Genomic DNA, 7,337 nt, shown 5'->3' with positions numbered 1-7,337 from the left:
AAAGGATATTTCCTCCTCAAAACAAAGTTCCTTTTTTCTCCTTCTTCCCTAGTCCATCTACTTGATCCTTCCAACTGAGACAGTACTTATCCTATAATGTAGCCTTGTACCTCTACATCAAAGGATATTTCCTCCTCGAAACAAAGTTCCTTTTTTTCTCCTTCTTCCATAGTCCATCTACTTGATCCTTCCAACTGAGACAGTACTTTATCCTATAATGTAGCCTTGTACCTCTACATCAAAGGATATTTCCTCCTCGAAACAAAGTTCCCTTTTTTCTCCTTCTTCCATAGTCCATCTACTTGATCCTTCCAACTGAGCCAGTACTTTATCCTGTAATGTAGCCTTGTACCTCTACATCAAAGGATATTTCCTCCTCAAAACAAAGTTCCTTTTTTTCTCCTTCTTCCATAGTCCATCTACTTGATCCTTCCAACTGAGACAGTACTTTATCCTATAATGTAGCCTTGTACCTCTACATCAAAGGATATTTCCTCCTCAAAACAAAGTTCTTTTTTTTCTCCATCTTCCATAATCCAACTACTTGATCCTTCCAACTGAGACAGTACTTTATCCTATAATGTAGCCTTGTACCTCTACATCAAAGGATATTTCCTCCTCAAAACAAAGTTCCTTTTTTTCTCCATCTTCCATAATCCAACTACTTGATCCTTCCAACTGAGACAGTACTTTATCCTATAATGTTAGCCTTGTACCTCTACATCAAAGGATATTTCCTCCTCAAAACAAAGTTCTTTTTTTTCTCCATCTTCCATAATCCAACTACTTGATCCTTCCAACTGAGGACAGTACTTTATCCTATAATGTAGCCTTGTACCTCTACATCAAAGGATATTTCCTCTCAAAACAAAGTTCCTTTTTTTCTCCATCTTCCATAGTCCAACTACTTGGTCCTTCCAACTGAGACAGTACTTTATCCTATAATGTAGCCTTGTACCTCTACATTAAAGGATATTTCCTCCTCAAAATAAAGTTCCTTTTTTTCTCCATCTTCCATAGTCCAACTACTTGATCCTTCCAACTGAGACAGTACTTTATCCTATAATGTAGACTTGTACCTCTACATCAAAGGATATTTCCTCCTCAAAACAAAGTTCCTTTTTTTCTCCATCTTCCATAGTCCAACTACTTGGTCCTTCCAACTGAGACAGTACTTTATCCTATAATGTAGCCTTGTACCTCTACATCAAAGGATATTTCCTCCTCAAAACAAAGTTCTTTTTTTTCTCCATCTTCCATAGTCCAACTACTTGGTCCTTCCAACTGAGACAGTACTTTATCCTATAATGTAGCCTTGTACCCTCTACATCAAAGGATATTTCCTCCTCAAAACAAAGTTCCTTTTTTCTCCATCTTCCATAGTCCAACTACTTGGTCCTTCCAACTGAGACAGTACTTTATCTATAATGTAGCCTTGTACCTCTACATCAAAGGATATTTCCTCCTCAAAACAAAGTTCCTTTTTTTCTCCATCTTCCATAGTCCAACTACTTGATCCTTCCAACTGAGACAGTACTTTATCCTATAATGTAGCCTTGTACCTCTACATCAAAGGATATTTCCTCCTCAAAACAAAGTTCCTTTTTTTCTCCATCTTCCATAGTCCAACTACTTGGTCCTTCCAACTGAGACAGTACTTTATCCTATAATGTAGCCTTGTACCTCTACATCAAAGGATATTTCCTCCTCAAAACAAAGTTCCTTTTTTTCTCCATCTTCCATAGTCCAACTACTTGATCCTTCCAACTGAGACAGTACTTTATCCTATAATGTAGACTTGTACCTCTACATCAAAGGATATTTCCTCCTCAAAACAAATTTCCCTTTTTTTCTCCATCTTCCATAGTCCAACTACTTGATCCGTCCAACTGAGACAGTACTTTATCCTATAATGTAGCCTTGTACCTCTATATCAAAGGATATTTCCTCCTCAAAACAAATTTCCTTTTTTTTCCATCTTCCATAGTCCAACTACTTGATCCGTCCAACTAAGCCAGTACTTTTTTATATTTTATATTTTATATTTTATATTTTTTATTTGGGTGGCGATATTATAATCACCATTTTTTTTTCTTTTTTTTGTAGCGATATTTTAATATCCATTTTTTTCTGGGTGGCGATATTATAATCACCCTTTTTTGGGGGGCTGATATTTTATCACCATTTTTTTTCTGGTGGCGATATTATAATCACCATTTTTTTTTGTGGCGATATTTTAATCACCATTATTTTTTTTTTTGTGGCGATATTTTAATCACCATTTTCTATATTTTTTATTTCTTTTTTTTTGGTGGCGATATTTTAATCACCATTTTTTTTTGGTGGTGATATTTTCATCACCATTTTTTTTTTTTTTAGTGGCGATATTATAATCACCATTTTCTATATTTTTTATTTCTTTTTTTTTGGTGGCGATATTTTAATCACCAGTTTTTTTTTCTTGTTTGGTGGTGATATTATAATCACCATTTTTTTTCCTTGGTGGTGATATTTTTAATCACCATTTTTTTTATATTATTCGTTTTTGGCGATATAATCTTTTTTCTTTTTTTTTGCGATTATAATCACCATTTTTTTCTTTTTCTGGTGGCGATATTTTAATCAGCTTTTTTTATACATATACATATATATATATATATATATATATATATATATATAGATATATATATATTTGTGGCGATATTATAATCACCATTTTTTTGTGGCGATATTTTAATCACCACTTTTTATATTTTTTTTTTGGTGGCGATATTTTAATCACCATTATTTTTCTCTTTTTTTGGTAGCGATATTCTAATCACCATTTTTTTTTGTGGCGATATTTTGATCATTTTTTATATTTTTTTTTTTTTTGGTGGCGATATTATAATCACCATTTTTTTTTTTTGGTGGCGATATTTTAATCACCATTTTTTATATTTTTTTTGGAGGGGGGATATCATTTTTTTTCTTTTTGGCGATATAACCACCATTTTTTTTGTGGCAATATTTTAATCACCATTGTATTTATTATTTTTTTTGGTGGCGATATTATAATCATCATTTTTTATATATTTTTTATTTTTTATTTTTTTTTTGGCGATATCATAATCACCATTTTCTTTTTTTTTTTGGTGATGATATTATAATCACCATTTTTTATATATTTTTCATTTTTTTGGTGGTATTAAAATCACCTTTCTTTATATTTTTCTATTTTTGGTGGTGATATTATAATCACCATTTTTTATATATTTTATTTTTTTGGGTGGCGATATTATAATCACCATTTTTTATATATTTTTCATTTTTTTTGGTGGTATTAAAATCACCATTCTTTATATTTTTCTATTTTTTGGTGGTGATATTATAATCACCATTTTTTATATCTTTTATCTTTTTTAGTGGCGATATTATAATCACCTTTTTTTTTTTTTTTTTTTTTTTTGGTGGGTGATATTATAATCACCATTGTTATTGGTGATATTATAATCACTTTTTTTTTTCTTTGGTGGCTATATCATAATCACCATATTTTTTTTGTGGTGATATTATAATAACCATTTTTTATATCTTTTTTTTTGTGGCGATAATATAATCACCATTTTTTATATTTTTCTCTTTTTAAGGGGGGGAATTTATAATCACCATTTCTTATATATTTTTTTTTGGTGGCAATATTATAATCACCATTTTTTTTTTATTTTGGCGATATTATAATCACCATTTTCTTTTTTTTTTGGCGATATTATAATCACCATTTATTTTTATTTTTTTTTTTTGCGATATCATAATAACCTTTTTTCTTTTTTGTGGCGATATTATAACCACCATTTTCCTTTTTTTTTTCTTTTGGTGGCGATATTATAATCACCATTTTTTTTTCTTTTTTTCTGGCTATATTATAATCACCATTTTTATTTTTTTTTTTTTTTTTTTGGCGATATAAACACTTTTTTTTCTGGTGGCGATATTATAATCACCACTTTTTTATATTTTTTTTTTTTGGTGGCAATATTATAATCACCATTTTTTATATTTTTTCTTTTTTCTTTTGTTGCGATATTATAATAACCACTTTTTTTTCTTTTTTTTGGTGGCAATATTATAATCACCATTTTTTTTTTTTTTTTTTGGGTGGCGATATTATAATCATCTTTTTTTTTTTGGTTTATATATTCATTTATAGATTTTTTTTTTTTTTTTTTTTGTGCTGCTTCTCCTCCTTTACTTGCTGCTGCTCTTTTTTTTATATTTTTTCAGGATTTTTTGTTTTTTTTTGCTGCTTCTGTTCCTGCTGTTTCTCATGACCCCCAGCTGTTTATATATTCTGTTCGCTCATAACTGATTCTGTTTTGCTACTAATAAATGTAGCTGCTAATTACTGCTGCTGCTAGCTGCAGTCTCGACTATTGCTAGTTGTTGCATGCTGTTGCTTTCTGCTACTAGCTGCTGCTATTTGCTACTGCAAGCTGCTGTTGCTAGTGCTGCTGCTTGCTGCTGCTACTGCTGCTCTTGCTTGCGGCTGCTGCTGCTGCTTTTGCTAGCTGCAGCTGCTGCTACAATTGGTAGCTGCAGCTGCTGCTACCATTGGTAGCTGCAGCTGCTGCTACCATTGGTAGCTGCTACTGCTTTTGCTAGCTGCTGCTGCTGCTGCTTCTGCTAGCTGCTGTTGCTGCTGCTTACTGCTGCTTCTGCAGACTGCTGCAGCTGCTGCTACCATTGGTAGCTGCTGCTGCTTTTGCTAGCTGCAGCTGCTGCTACCATTGGTAGCTGCTGTTGCTTTTGCTAGCTGCTGCTGCTGCTTACTGCTGCTTCTGCAGACTGCTGCTGCTGCTGCTTACTGCTGCTTCTGCAGACTGCTGCTGCTGCTGCTTACTGCTGCTTCTGCAGACTGCTGCTGCTGTTGCTTTTGCTAGCTGCAGCTGCTGCTACCATTGGTAGCTGCTGCTGCTTTTGCTAGCTGCTGCTGCTGCTGCTGCAGCCTGCTGCAGCTGTTGCTTGCCTCTGCTGCAGCCGCTCGCTACTGCAACTGTTGCTGCTGCAAACTGCTACTGCTAGCATCTGCGGCTTGCTGTTGCTCCTAGCTGCTGCTAGCTGCTTCTGATAATGGCTGCCACTTGCTGCTGCTAACTTCAGCTGCGGCTGCTGCTAGCTACTGCTAATTGTTTCTTTTCCATTGCTGCTGGTTCTGCTACTGCTGCTAACTTCTGCTGCTAACTTCTACTGCTAGCCGCTGCTAACCGCTGCTAACTTTTGCTAGCTGTTACTATTTTCTGCTCCTGCTATTTGATGCTCCACAACTGCGAGTTCCTAAAGATTTGGACTGATGCTGCCCACCTAACCATGAATGCCTACCTCCAAAAGATGCAGCTTCTCTTCCCAGCCAAATATGTCTCTTTTCAACCTCAAAGAACTTGTCTGCATACTAGAAGAATCCCAGCTTCATCCCTCTGCATAGCCAGTCTTCTAGATTATTCCCCCAGAACCACCCGAAGGTTGGTATCCCAAAGGAATAGATCTAGATATCCGATCATTTGTACACTTGACAAAGGTCCTGTACACCCCATCAAGGTACATAGCATACTAGAATCAGCCAGATTTCTTCCCTTTGCAGATCCTGTTGTCCTCCAGGTTATTCCAAGCATCGTTCAAGCTGGATAGTTAAGCCTTGCATCCTTTAAGCTGGGGGCAGTCCATCCAAGCGTCCTTCAAGCCAAATATTTTCAGGTGTCCTTTCCAGTGAAACTGATGTCCTGAACCTGTCCAGAATGGATGAAGCACAAAACTTAACAAAAAGATTATTCCTTTCCAAACAAAACTAAACCAAAAAAAAAAATTCCCTTCCCAAATAAAACTAAACAAAAACATTTTATTCCTTTTTTCCTATAAATATATATATATATTTTTTTTTTTTTTGGTGGAGATATTATAATCACCATTTTTTTCTTTTTTTTTTGGTGGCGATATTATAATTACCATTTTTTATATTTTTTATTTCTTTTTTTTGGTGGCGATATTATAATCACCATTTTTTTTTTTGTGGTGATATTATAATCACCATTTTTTTTTCGTTTTTTTTTTTTTTTTTTTTTTTTTTGGTGGCGATATTAAAACCACCATTTTTTTTATATTTTCTTTTTTTGCTTTTTTTTGGTGGAAATATTATAATCCCCAGTTTTATTCATATTTTGTGTTGGTATATAATTCCTCTTTAGTTTTTTTCCAGCCCTGCCTTCTCGTCTCTTGAAGGGCGAATCTATTCAACTGGCTATCCCATATAAAATCCCCAGTCTTCTCACGAGAAATTTCCATCTAATACAATTCCTTCAACTCCGGGTGTGTTGAGACAGGCCTTCTACAAGTTGGGTAATAGCAAAATTCTTATTGTTTAATTCCATCTTTAGGTTCATATTTCTTTCCATCATAGCCTATACTTCTCCTTATAAATTGCAAATTCGTCTGCCACGATGTGAGATTCCTAATTTCTTCTTCCAGAGTTTTATTCTTCTCGTCGGCCTTCATCAACGTATTTCTATTGGCTCTCTCCTCCGAGAGGCCTCTCTTCAGTCGTCTATTCTCTGCTTTAACACCAGCAACTTCTTTCCAGAGTTTATCCAGTTCCTCCTCAGCCATTTCCAGATCGCACACCCCGTCTTTCTTAATTAATAGTTCAGTCTTCAATTTGTTGTTCTCATCCAGGGCAGCATTAAGTTCACTTTCCAAAAGCTGCCTTTTGCAAAACGTTTTCCGTCTTCACTCTCTTGTTTTCAGCCTTAACACTGTCCAGTTCAGCCCAGAGTGTTCGGATCTCATTATCAGCACTTTCGACGTATTCCTCCAAGTCGCTCTTTTCCAAAAGTTTCTCGTTAGCTGTCAACAGATCTCCTGCTACTCTTTCCAGCCTCCTCTCGAGTATCCGAATTTTCCTCATGGGCATTTTCTAACTCCTTTTCTACAACTGCCTTCGTCAAAAGCTCATCACGAATTTGATTGTTTCGAGTTTCAGCTTTTTCTAGACTTACCATAAGAGACTCAATATTCTATTTGCTCTCTTTAAATCATCAATTAAAGCTAAGTTACCAATGTTATTATATAACTCATTTTCTCTTACCTGAACATATTTCTTGACCAAAAGCTCCCTCACGAAGTTCATCGTTTTCAGTTTCAGCTTTTTCTAGACTTACCATAAAAGACTCAATTTTCTTATTGGTTCTATCTAAATCTTCATTTATAGCTGATATAGCTATGTTGTCCTTAGATAACCCAATTTCTTCTGCCTCTGAGTCATGCACCTCTTCACAGATGCGTTGGAAGTCATTGGTCGTTTCCGTTTC

Source organism: Palaemon carinicauda, chromosome 34 (assembly GCF_036898095.1).
Source record: "Palaemon carinicauda isolate YSFRI2023 chromosome 34, ASM3689809v2, whole genome shotgun sequence".
Taxonomy (NCBI): Eukaryota; Metazoa; Arthropoda; class Malacostraca; order Decapoda; family Palaemonidae; genus Palaemon; species Palaemon carinicauda.
This window is presented reverse-complemented; position numbering follows the sequence as displayed.